Here is a 14,034-nt window from a genome sequence, read left to right as displayed (position 1 = left end):
ACATTGTAATTAATGTTTTAATTAAAGATATCTTCTACATATCCACAATTGAATTAATGATCTCTTTAATTGAATTGTTGCTCTCTTTACCATTGATGCGCACATTAATTCCTTATACAAAAACATTGTAAATATTAAATTAAAGATATCTTCAATTGAATTAAAGAGATCATCAAATTATTCATACCGAGCTCTAAATTATTGCGAGCAATATTTCTTCGAAATTGATGCTCTCATCAATTGAATTGAAGAGAGCAATGATTGAATTAATGCGTGCATTAAATCAATTATTGCTCTCATTAATTCAATTGATGTGCGCATTAATTCCATTGATGAGAGTAATAATTGGATTGAAGCGAGCATTAATTTATTTGATGAGAGCAACAATTGATTTAATACGCGCATTAATTCAATTAAAGAGCAATAATTGAATTGATGATATCTTCAAATAATTGAAGATATCTTCAATGATTTGAGTTTATGTTAATTTGGCACTCCATAGACCATGTCTGGTGAATACAGAAGACAATGGATCTGTTGTATCTCGCTTTCATGCAAGAAATTCTGCATGGTTTTACTCTGTGAACATATCTGAAATATTTCTTGCATTCCATTGTTTACACTTGAATTACCTCTGAACAACAACTCTTTTCGAATTGATAAATCTTGAATTGAGGACCTTATTTGCTGCCCTGCATTTGCATGACTCTGGTGTAAGATAGTAAACCAGCTTTCTTACAACTTTCTCTGGTTCATAGTTTTGTCCTGTCACTTTTACATAACATCTTTTGTCACAATATCAGTAGATCATCTAGACTTTAAGGAGGTCTATACTACATGTTGAATATATTATGATGGCTAACTTCCTTATAATGCATGAATGAAAATATAAATAATTATGTCAGCAGTATATTCCTTTTGAATTTAATTACCTAGCTGTGTAGCTCAGTCGATTAACATGTCGACTGTTGATTTGTAGATCACTGGTTCAAGTCCAGGAGGGGTTTTAATTTTTTCTTCCTTAAATTACCTACATTTCTGCATTTTTTTCATGAAATATGGTAAATTTGAAAGTTTATATTACAGTCATATCCTCCAATTTTCATCCGTATCAAATTTATCTGATGTGTTATTCCTCCTTAAAGACTTCCAAAAAACGTATTTTAATACTTTTTAGCTCACCTGAGCTGAAAGCTCAAGTGAGCTTTTCTGATCACCCGTATTCCAGCGTCCATCTGTCCGTCTGTAAACTTTTCACATTTTCAAGTTCTTCTCAACAACCACTGGGCCAATTTCAACCAAAGTTGGCACAAAACATCCTTAGGTAAAGGGAATTCTAAATTGTTAAAATAAAGGGCCAGGCCACCTTCCAAGGGGAAATAATCAAGAAAAGGTAAAAATAGGGTAGGGTCATTAAAAAATCTTCTCAAGAACCACTGGGCCAGAAAAGATGAAATTTATAGATAAACTTTATTAGGTAGTGCAGATTCTAAATTGTTAAAATCATGGCCCCCGGGGGTCGGATGGGGCCACAATAGGGGATCAAAGTTTTACATACAAATATATAGGGAAAATCTTTAAAAATCTTCTTCTCAAGAACCACTGAGCCAGAAAAGCTGAGATTTATATGAAAGCTTCCTTATATAATTCAGATTCTAAATTGTTAAAATCATGGCCCCCGGTGGTCGGATGGGGCCACAATAGGGGATCAAAGTTTTACATACAAATATATAGGGAAAATCTTTAAACATCTTCTTCTCAAGAACCACTGAGCCAGAAAAGCTGAGATTTATATGAAAGCTTCCTTATATAATGCAGATTCTAAATTGTCAAAATCATGGACCCCGGTGGTCGGATGGGGCCACAATAGGGGATCAAAGTTTTACATACAAATATATAGGGAAAATCTTCTTCTCAAGAACCACTGAACCAGAAAAGCTGAGATTTATATGAAAGCTTCCTGATATAGTGCAGATTCTAAATTGTTAAAATCATGGCCCCCGGGGGTCGGATGGGGCCACAATAGGGGGTCAAAGTTTTACATACAAATATATAGGAAAAATCTTGTTCCCAAGAACCACTGAACCAGAAAAGCTGAGATTTATATGAAAGCTTCCTGATATAGTACAGGTTCTAATAGGGGGTCAAAGTTTTACATACAAATATATAGGAAAAATCTTTAAAAATCTTCTTCCCAGAACCACTAAGCCAGAAAAGCTGAGATTTATATGAAAGCTTTCTGATATAATGCAGATTCAGGTTTGTTAAAATCATGGCCCCCTGGGGTAGGATGGGGCCACAATAGGGGATCAAAGTTTTACATACAAATATATAGGGAAAATCTTTAAAAATCTTCTTCTCAAGAACCATTGGGCCAATGAAGTTCACATTTACATGAAAGCTTTCTGACATAGTGTAGATTCAAGTTTGCAAAAACCATGGCCTCCAGGGGTAGGTTTGGGGCCATAATAGGGACTACGGTTTTACATGCAAATAGGTATGGAAAATCTTCTGATATGGACCAAGGTGACTCAGGTGAGCGATGTGGCCCATGGGCCTCTTGTTTGTTCATTGTTCAGTGTAGGAGGGTGGTAGGGGTGGTGGGAGGGATTTGCAATAAACTTGTGTTCGACATGTCACTCAAGTAATGATGAAAAATTAAATGATACTAAAGATATGGTATCCATGCTGGTTTCCGAGAAGAAAATCTTTGAAAAAAATCAGATATTGCTAAGTAGAAGATAAAAGAAGTTAAAGTCTCCATTGGGATTTGATCCGTTTCCAATGGGATTTGATCCCACTCTAGCTAAGATTCTCTGTCAATACCGATCTCTAGCTGGTTACACCTTTCGACTACCATTGCATAAAAAACACGAGAAATTTGAAAAACAAACACTTAAAAAATGTGCATTTTTCAGGGGCAGAGCATTCAAACTGCTAATTTAGGGGTTTTAGTGTGTTGGGAGTCCTTCATTTGCTTTTAATTATATTTTTATAATGAATCTAAAAGATCCAGATATAGTAAAACACTGATAGTGAAGTGCTGGAGATGAACAATTTTGATTAATTATAAACATGATTCATCATATCTAATGAGGTCATAATATGATTTAAACGTGCAGGGAATAAAAATCACTTCATTATAAGTGTGTTCACTGTAACCATGTTTTACTGTAATGGCACGGTATCCTATGTCATTGATAAATAAAGTATGTTTCTCAGACGATCGATTTGAGTGCTACAAATGAAATTAAATTTAATATGGAAATATCAGCATTATTTAAATTTTCATGTTTGACAAAACAATGCTGTCAAGAAATGACTTGAAAGTATGAGGGATAGAATAGTCCCAGGCTGCTTAGGACTTTATTGTGAGTCTTGAACACAGAATATTATTTGCACAAGGTAAAAGTAATTTGATGAGAATTATGAATTAGATTAATAATTAAAAAAAAAAAAAATATGATTTCAAAATCACCATCCCTCTGATTTATCGTTCCATCATATCCTTTTCAACACCAGGCGGTTTGTATTTTTATCAAGATCATGGCAAGATTAATTATGATATTGAAATATATTGCTACAATATTTTTAAGGATGAAATCAACTAAAAAAGAGATATCTCTTTCATTTTGAGAGATATCTATTATACTTTAAGAGATATATCTTTCAATTAGAGAGATATCTCTTTCACTTAAAGAAATATCTCTTACTCTGAAAGATATCTTTTACTTTGAGAGATATACCTCATTCTCTTAAAGAGATATCTCTGTAAGAATTCCTAGAGAGATATCTCTCAAAGTATAAGAGATATCTCTTTAATGATTGAAAAAGTGATATCTCTTAAAGAGTTAAGGAATGGGGTTACGTCATATTAATGACGATACAACAGGGAGAATTATGATCACTGGAGGGTAAATTCAAAGAGATACCTCTTTAAGTTAAAGAGATATCTCTTTTTGAAAATTTAAAGAGATATCTCTAGCTTAAATAGATATCCCTCTTTACATTGATAGAGAGACATCTCTTTACGCTAGAGATATATTTCTTCTTTTTAGTTAAAGAGATATCTCTTGTTTAAATTGATATCTTTTTTGTATAAAGATATATCTCTTTTGGTTAAAGAGATATTTCCCTAGCGTAAAAAGATATCTCTTAAATGATATCGAGATATTTCTACAACCAATAGAGATATCTCTCTAGTGTAAAGAGATACCTCTCTTAGATAAAGAGATACGTGTATTTTATTTTACGTATGAACAGTTAAAGGGCTTACCATAGGGTTATGGTACCTGTATATTTGCATGTATTGACAATCAGTTCTACAATACAATACTGATGTACTGTAAAATTTACCCAGTTTGTGGTAGCGATTTTATCTATCGGTAACCATAAAAAATTACAAGTACATGGTTTTAGATTATTTTTCTGATGCATTTGCTTCCCTGTTCTAACAATTTAATAAAAAAAAAATTGGGTAAAACTGCACCAAAAAATGAGATTACGGAAGTGTAACATTCATTTCCAGGGCCGTAAATTACATGGAGGCGGAGGAGGCAGCTGCCTCCTCCAACTTTTGAGCCAAAAAAAATTAAAATTTAAAGTTCATTAGAATTTATGTTGTTTCCAATAACTAAGAACATGATACCTCCCTTAAAAAGCATTCCAAATCTTTCTTTTAGAATGAGTTAGTCAAGTAACATCTTAGAAGGCCCTAGAATCAAGGATTTTGCACGAAACGTGTTCAGTGTGCACAAAATGTGCTCAGCGTCTGGGGGCCTGGGCGGCTCCCAGACCCCCGCCTAATTTCCTGCCTCCTCCAAATTGAAGGTTAATTTACGGCCCTGTCAGCCCAGTCCAATCGCTCCCGCCGGTGTCGAACAGTCAGAGGGACTCGAACACATGTCCTTCCCGAATTGAGACCTGCATTGTGAAGCCGATTCCGTATCGTCTGAGTGGACACATTCACCCCTGAGGCGTTCAGGAGGTCGTTACGTAGACTGGTTACTGTCCAGAAGGGATGGCGTCGTGCCCGAAGAGCCACAAAATGGTCTTGGCGTTGGGTTGTCGACCTCAGACGACCACCCCCATGTCGGTGTGCTGCTGTACCAAAAGTTTGCTGTCGGTTCCAGGCCCTGTTTACAACGCTCTGGCTGACGTTTAGTGCATTTGCAACGTCACGTTGTGAATAGCCAGCGTCAAGCATTCCAATACATCTGCCCAGTTGTTCTGTCGTCAGGCGATGCCTTACACGTTGAGGGGGCATTGTGTTGATAAACGTAGTGTAAACACTCAAGTGAGTTTGAAATTTTAGAAAGAATCAGACACCGAATCCGATGCCTGAGTGAAAACCGTGCAATGGTAGCAAAAGCATAAACTGTGATGAAAAACGCATTTCCCATGGCATGAAATGCACGTGTAAGTTTGTTGAAGTCGTTTTTTATTTCACTTGGACACAATATTGCCAGTTATGCAGTTATTATTTTTTTAAACAGAAAAATATCTATGATCCTTATCAAATATTAAATTAACCTTCAATTTGGAGGAGGCAGGAAATTAGGCGGGGGTCTGGGGGCCGCCCAGACGCTGAGCACATTTTGTGCACACTGAACACGTTTCGTGCAAAATCCTTGATTCTAGGGCCTTCTAAGATGTTACTTGACTAACTCATTCTAAAAGAAAGATTTGGAATGCTTTTTAAGGGAGGTATCATGTTCTTAGTTATTGGAAACAACATAAATTCTAATGAACTTTAAATTTTAATTTTTTTTGGCTCAAAAGTTGGAGGAGGCAGCTGCCTCCTCCGCCTCCATGTAATTTACGGCCCTGGCTGAAGATCATATCACTTGGACACAGAACGATTGGGTTCAAGTTCTGTTCACCGATGAGTCCAGGTATTGTTTGGACTTTACAGACAGGAGGCACCGAGTGTGGCGACGACAACGTGAACGTTTCCATGATGCCAACATCAGTGAACATGACCGTTATGGTGGTGGTTCCATCATGGTCTGGGGTGGAATCAGCAGAGATGGAAGAACTGATCTTCATGTCCTGGAGAGAGGAACAATGACGGGGGTGCGGTACCGGGATGAGATCCTCGATGTTTACTTCAGACCCTACGCTGGTGCTGTTGGCCCTGAGTTCATCCTGATGGATGATAACGCCCGTCCTCATCGCGCCAGGGTGGTGGAACAGTACCTTCAACAGGAGACATTTGTCCGTGTGGACTGGCCAGCGCGCTCACCGGACTTGAACCCGATTGAGTATGTATGGAACATGCTGCAGGTTGCCCTTTCACACCGTAGAACACAACCCACGACTTTGGCAGAGCTCGGTGACGCCCTCGTGGAAGAGTGGAACAACCTTCCCATTGGAAACATTCGGGTGCTTATTGACAGCATGGCTCGACGTTGTCAAGCCGTCATTGATGCAAGGGGAGGCCATACCCGGTATTGACACTTCATCGACTAAGTGTAATGATGGACTATTCACAAAAACTGTGTAATTCTTTCTCTGATTTGCTGTTAACTTTTTGTAATGAAATGCCTTTTGGTGTTGTTATCAGATTTCAAGCATTCCGTATTGATAAAAGTTCATGACGTTCATGAATTTTCATTCATATTTTGAGTAAACACGTTTCTGAGTCAAATTTATGTCTTTTGTTATGTTAGTGGTAAATTACACACATATAACCTAGTGATCCTTATCAAATTTTGAGTAGTATATTTGGAATGAGCAAGGTAATTGCCTAAATGTTAAATGGTTGTCTACAACAGTTAACCTGATTTTGAAAGATCAATTTATTCAGAAGTGGTCTTCTGATATTGATGATTCTTTTAAGGGCCAGGTTTATAAACTTTTCAAACATTGTTTTGGTTTAGAGAAATATGTACTTACTCTGCCTGTAAAATTAAAAAAAATTATTTATGAAATTTTTCACTTCAAGTCACCGATTACCCATAGAGACAGGAAGATGGCATGGTATTCCCCTGAATGAAAGACTATGTATACATTTTGTAATAAAGGAGAAATAGGAGATGAATTCCATTTTATTTTACAGTGTCCAACTTTTTCACAATTAAGGAAAAAATACATAGGCAAATTCTTTTATGAAAGACCAAATGTTCTGAAGTTTTCTAATCTATTGTCAACTCAAGATATGAAAATATTAAGAAATTTCTGTGTTTTCATTTCTCATATTTTTGAGATTGTTTGTTGTTCTTCGTAATTGTTCTTCTGCTACCTCTTTTACGTATTACTATTATGTTTATGTATACATACATTGTATTTCATGTTTCCTTCTGGTAACTAAGAAAGCTGTATTATTCCATATATGAACCTCTGACGATTTTTCTTGCATGTACATTGCATTATATGTATTGTACCTCATGTACCGTTTAACATGGTTTGAGCGAAATAAATTGAATTGAATTGAATTGCATACTAATAATAACACTTGTGTTTTAAAATATCCGATTCATTACAACCCCGATTTTTCCCCCCAAGAATTAATTGTTATGTGATACAAAACTTGACATTAAATGAAAGATAATTAACATACACAGTGATTCACTAAAAGAATTTTGAAAATTGGCAAGACATATGAGAAATATCTGTTATAGAGATTACCATTAATCTCTATGGCAAAACACATTTCTGATTTATAAAGTCATTTAGAATATAATTTCCAAACAAAGCTTGATCGTAGTGAAAAAAAATCCTATTACGACGGTCTTTCAAAATATGAAAAGAAAAGTAAAGGTCGCCAAGTCAATTACATGAAAATATATATTTCTGCTACTTTTCTACAAGGGGAGATAACTGACAACAATTTGAATTCATTATGAATTATAAATAGATCTTGGCATCATCTACTCTCTCTGCCATTTTTCTCTCACTAAGAATTGGGCATTTTGTTTTCACAAAAGACTTACTCCTACAGATAGTGACTTTTTGTGAAAATAGATTATGCTTTTATGGATCGGATACCTTCATGTCATACTCGAGTAAGTTAGCTGTATAACAAGCCCTTTTACTATTTATTCGTAAAATAAGATATCTCTTTAAATAAGAGAGATGTCTCTTTTTGGTTAAAGAGATATCTTTTTATGCTTGTGATATATTTCTTTAACCAAAAGAGATATCTCTTTAAACAAATAAGATATCTCTTTACGCTTGGGAGATATATCTTTCTCTTTGAAAGAGAAATCTTTCTAGCGTAAAGAGATATCTCTCTATCGATGTAAAAAGAGATACCTCTTTAAGTTAGAGAGATATCTCTTTAAATTTTCAAAAAGAGATATCTCTTTAACCTAAAGAGAGATATTTCTTTAGATTCCCCCCCCCCCCCGGTGATCATAATGACTTCTCCCTGTTGCATTGAAATTATGTAACCCTATCACTGTGTAGAAACGGACTAGGGTAAAGTACGTTACCCTAGTTCAAGATGGCAAGTACGCTTACATTATTTTGCACCTCATATATAAAATATATGAATTATATATTGCCAAACGGATGGTTAATGTTGCAATAGTCTAAAATAATAGAAAGTAAATATTCAATGAAAAGTGCATGATCAGCGCCTATCACAGCGATATAGCGGTTTTAAAATTCGACCATGATTAGGGTAAAGCAAATTTACGACTAGGGTAAAGGAAACTTGATCAATCTTAATGACTAGGGTAACGTTTCAGAGAAGAAGATTCCGGTCGATGAAATCCAGAAACAGGAAGGGGGAAATTCTATACCAGGGCGGTTTTTCCGCCTTGGGGGAAATTCTATACTGACTTTGTACATAGGGGGAAATTATATGCTAGGGCGCTTTTTTTTCCTATGGGGGAAGATCTATCCCGGGCCCGTTTTTCCGGGGGGAAAGTCTATACTACAACACCGGGACCCTTACAAGTTAGGTGCTACCCAGGCCGATATGAACTAGTTGGTAATATTACTGCAATTTGAAATTTAAACCTATTTCGGAAATCATACAAACTCTTCATACTGAGGAGATGAAAAAATGAATTTAGAGAAAATGTCAGAAACGTCGCGAATGTCCTTAAACATCACAAGAATTAAATTCTCCTTGTGCTGAAATTTTTAAGAACACAGTGGCAAACTCAAGCAGATCTTTATAATGTATCTTATATATTTAAACAAACTGCGTCTGAAAAACAGTGTAAAGTTGATTTTGTTGCGGCAAAACATATACTTTCAAACAGCTACAGATGAATGTATCATAGAAAACACTAACACTATTGAACCTGAAATCCTCAAGATGTGAAACAGAATCGAAGAAAAACTGTAAACAACTGATGAAAACGAGGACGAACAGTGGCGTAGCTTCCATTGAGGCAACCGAGGCACCTGCCTCGGTAAAAAAAAAACCCAAAAAAAACACCTTTTACGTTGTTAAAATGTCGATAGCTAATTCTGGGGGCGCAGCCCCCCAGACCCCCTGTCTCGGTAATATTTGAACCCAAGCTACGCCTATGACGAAGAGCATTTTGCAAAAACGAGTAGTGTTTGAATAGAGGGGAGGTGGATGACTTTGGAGTTTTTCCGAAAATAGTTGTTCATCATCTTCTTGATATAGGTTATTTCTCCTACATATCCGTCTCCATGTGGGTGAGAATATCTTGAGAGGGGCGTTAAACAATATACAATCAATCTAGATAATTTATACGATATTCCGATACCAGTCATAACTCTGTTCTGTTGTATACAGGATGCCCCATGGGTGTTTTAGAGGGACTGTGTCATTTGATAAAGACCAAAGTGAAGGTAAATGTAGTAATTTGTTGGTCATCGAAATTGAAGTATTCGTGGAAATGAAAGTAAAACTTTTACATTCTTTCGTTAGAAACGTTCGGATATACAAACTAAATTATATTACAAAGGTTCCGAGTTTAAATGAAAACAATGGTGAATACAAAAGAGCAAACTTACAAATTGTGAAAATTCAATAAATAGCTATAGATAAATAAATAAATGATGATAAAAATAAAACAAATTTAAACTTCTTTGAAATCAATGAAATGAAATTAGACCGAAATCATAGGCGTCAAAAGTATATTAGAAAGGGCTAGCTTCGTTGATCAGGGCCGGGTTTCACAAAACTATCTTAAGATTGTCATAAGATAGATCGTAAGAGTGTCTTAAGATCTGACTTATTACAATCATAAGATACGACAGAACCGTTTCACAAAACTATCTTAACTTCAAGAAATCTTAAGATAGATTCTTAGGATGTTGTTACGTGTATACTCGTTGCATTGTAAAATACCGTGTTTCCTTTATAATTTTTCAACTGCATGGATGAATTTAAATGTTACATGTAAATGAAAGATTAAAGTATACAAAGAAAAATATAAATAGGAAGTTGAAATACTTCGATTTTAGGCATTTGTAATTATCTAATATATTTATAAAATTTGATACATTGTACTTCTTACTTCTTTTTTTAAATCATGTGGTCTACACTTTATTTCGTATTTGAAAAGTTACATTCGATTTGTTAACTATTTGATTGCAGAAATCGTGATACAAATATTAAAACATTGAATGATATTTTTGTAGAAACACTATATCAAAGTCTGATATATTTGTTTTAATTTTCTCCCCATTCCTCCTTCGAAAATAAAATATTTGCTTAACTAATTTGAAATATAAAGAAAAGACAATCTGGATTGTTGCGTTTGATACAAGTTAGCAACGCCGCACTTGTTTTATTCAACAAAATAATATACTGAATACAAAAAAGGTATTCAGTAAACGAGGGTGTGGGTGGGTAGCGAAAACCAAAGACACAAGAAATACTTAAGCAAATCTACAACGAACGACTCATTAATCAAACAAAACTCGTGTTATCATACGCGTGTTCGACTATACATGTATACTGGGCGCAAAGGCTTTCCTATGTGAAAAAGCCAATAACTGAATGAAATGAAATAGTACGAAAACTAACCAAAACATAAAAACGTGAAGAAATAGATTCACCCAACACTGCTTTTGTGCCTACAAACAATGAATGAATGGTATTCGAATGAAAGGCGAAGATAACGAACAGTGATCAACCTAATAACTCCTATAAAGGCGAAGATAACGAACAGTGATCAATCTAATAACTCCTATAAAGGCGAAGATAACGAACAGTTATCAATCTAATAACTCCTATAAAGGCGAAGATAACGAACAGTTATCAATCTAATAACTCCTATAAAGGTGAAGATAACGAACAGTTATCAATCTAATAACTCCTATAAAGGTGAAGATAACGAACAGTGATCAATCTAATAACTCCTATAAAGGCGAAGATAACGAACAGTGATCAATCTAATAACTCCTATAAAGGCGAAGATAACGAACAGTGATCAATCTAATAACTCCTATAAAGGCGAAGATAACGAACAGTGATCAATCTAATAACTCCTATAAAGGTGAAGATAACGAACAGTGATCAATCTAATAACTCCTATAAGCAATACAAAATACGCTTAATTGTGATCACATAGCGGCTACGAAGTCTGTGTGCATGCACTCAGACAAATCGGTGTCAAAAGATTTAAGATGTCTATGAAACGATGTCCAAACTTTTCAGTTGCTGAGATATCAGTATTGTTTGACAAGGTGGAGGGGAAAAAAGACATTTGTTTTTAAGATGCTGTGAATTCAACCGATTATGTCCGGTCGGTTGAAGAAATGAAGAAAAAGTGGATATACCTAAACAGCGAAAGTAGGAAAAAGTTGGATATGGGATATTCTAAACGAATATTTAGTTCATCATAAAGAACACACGTCGCGGTATACGAAGCTTATTAATGATGTCCACATCCTCCATATTATCTAATAGATTGTTTCTGTCCCTGAAACCAAGTTCCCTCTGGATAAGGTACCTATTTATAAGCACAACATACTTCAGTGTAAACTTAAGACAAGTATCTGGATGTCTTAAGATTTCTAACAATCTTAAGATTATCTGAAGATATGACAGTTTTGTGAAACAGCTGTGATGGACCTTATGACAAATTTGGTCTTAAGACGGATCTTAGTCATAAGATAGTTTTGTGAAACTGGCCTCCGATCTTTTAGTTTTCTACAAGTACACAGAGGACTATCGATGGTTGTACAAAGGAATAAATGTTTGCTTAAATTGTGCCGAAATCGTGTATGATCATTTACAACAGTTGGTACACAATAAGTTTTTATAGAATCACATTGAGGTAAATGCAATTTAGAGTGTTTCTTGTATTGTATTTTCAGCAGGAAATATATCTTTATGACAGTTTGGAGTCAAATTCTGGTCCACTTTATACAATGTACATTTTTTATTCGTGTTGTTTTTTTTGCGTCATTTGAAGCTGACCCCAACCTGTGTCCAAATAGAGAGATTCTCTCGATGCTTATAAAGTTCATCCTCTGACTAACTTGCTGCAGTTGAAATGCTTCTAGCTAATTTTGCATCTTCCTAATTTGAGTTTGAATACATCCTCCCTATAGTCTGTTGGTTGGTTGTATATTGTTTAATGTCCCATTCGAGATTGTTTCACTGATATGGAGACACCACCATTGCCAGTGAAGGGCTGCAAAATTTAGGCCCATGCTCAGCGCTTATGGCTTTTAATTAGGGAGGGATCTTTGTCGTGCCACACCTGCTGTGACACGGGGAATCGGTGTTTGAGGTATAATCCGAAGGACCTCCTCATTTAGTCGCCTTTTGCGACAAGCAAGGGGTATTGAGGGCCTATTCTAACGCGGATCTCCACGGGACCCAATACTCTGATTGAGTCTACTTTAGATAGCTTTTATTTATCTTCTATTAGTTTGAGAATTAGTGACTGAGAATTCCAGGACTTCAGACAATTATTGAATAACGCATCATATGAAAATACTTTAAAAACACGAAAAACTATTTAAAGATAAGAATAAGTAACGATTTAAAATTTAAGATTATACACGAGAGAAAATAGGATAGAAGTTTACAGAAAGTCAGGAACATACACCACTGACATACAATGTGATTTGACTGAGTCAAAATAGTTTGAGAACTTAAACATTCCATTGCCGTTTAGATTATTTACTTTTTAGTAGTTTTGAGATTTCAATGATTGAGACTATACTTTAGAAAAGAAAATATATTTTATAAACATATCAAAAATTATTGAACAATCAGGGCCGTAAGTAGGGTTCTAAATCAGGGGAGGCAGGGGATTGGGGGCCGCCGATTGACTTTACGACTGAAAATGACACTTTTTAAATCCCAATTTATCATGTTTGTGTTTCATTTGTACTATGTAAAGAATCGTAATATGGTGTCAAAGACAAAGGTGCTTGTCTTCATTTTAAACATATATCCTATAATATAACATTTATATAATTTTATTTTCTTTTTTGCCAAAAAATCAGACGAGGCAGTTGCCTCGTCTGCCTCATCGGCAGTTACGGCCCTGACAATTTGAAATCTATTTGAACATATGAGAACTACACGTATTTGCAAATCTATGAACATGAGAAATAGTTAATGATTGAAATAGAAGAAACTCATTAGAACATGTGAGGATTTTTGAGAGATTGATAATTTTTTATGGAGATTACATGACTGAAATGTCATATGATTGAGAAGTTGACACTACATGTATATATGAGATAATTTGATAAGATATATACAGGAGCAAACCCGACTAACACGCTTTGACTGAGTCCAAATATTTTCAAAAGAATTGTATTATTGATTTTTCAAGGTGTAAGATTTTATAATCGAGAATTCTAATATTTTAGCAATATTAGAATATACGAGAATTTTTTTTTATTGTATGACATTAATCAAAATTTGAGAACGGTTTCAACCATATGAGGTATATTTGAGATATCGTTTGAGAACTTCCCGAATCTATTCCAATTCATTTTGGAATAACATGACAGAGCGCGAGAACAATCTGAAGATTAAAAATCCATGTAAGAATATTTTGAACACATGATAAATGACTCATTTGAAATATCTTTTGAAAAACGGTCTATAAATGTGATATTTGTTTGTCCACT

Source organism: Ostrea edulis, chromosome 1 (genome assembly GCF_947568905.1).
Source record: "Ostrea edulis chromosome 1, xbOstEdul1.1, whole genome shotgun sequence".
In the NCBI taxonomy this organism is placed as follows: Eukaryota; Metazoa; Mollusca; class Bivalvia; order Ostreida; family Ostreidae; genus Ostrea; species Ostrea edulis.
This window is presented reverse-complemented; position numbering follows the sequence as displayed.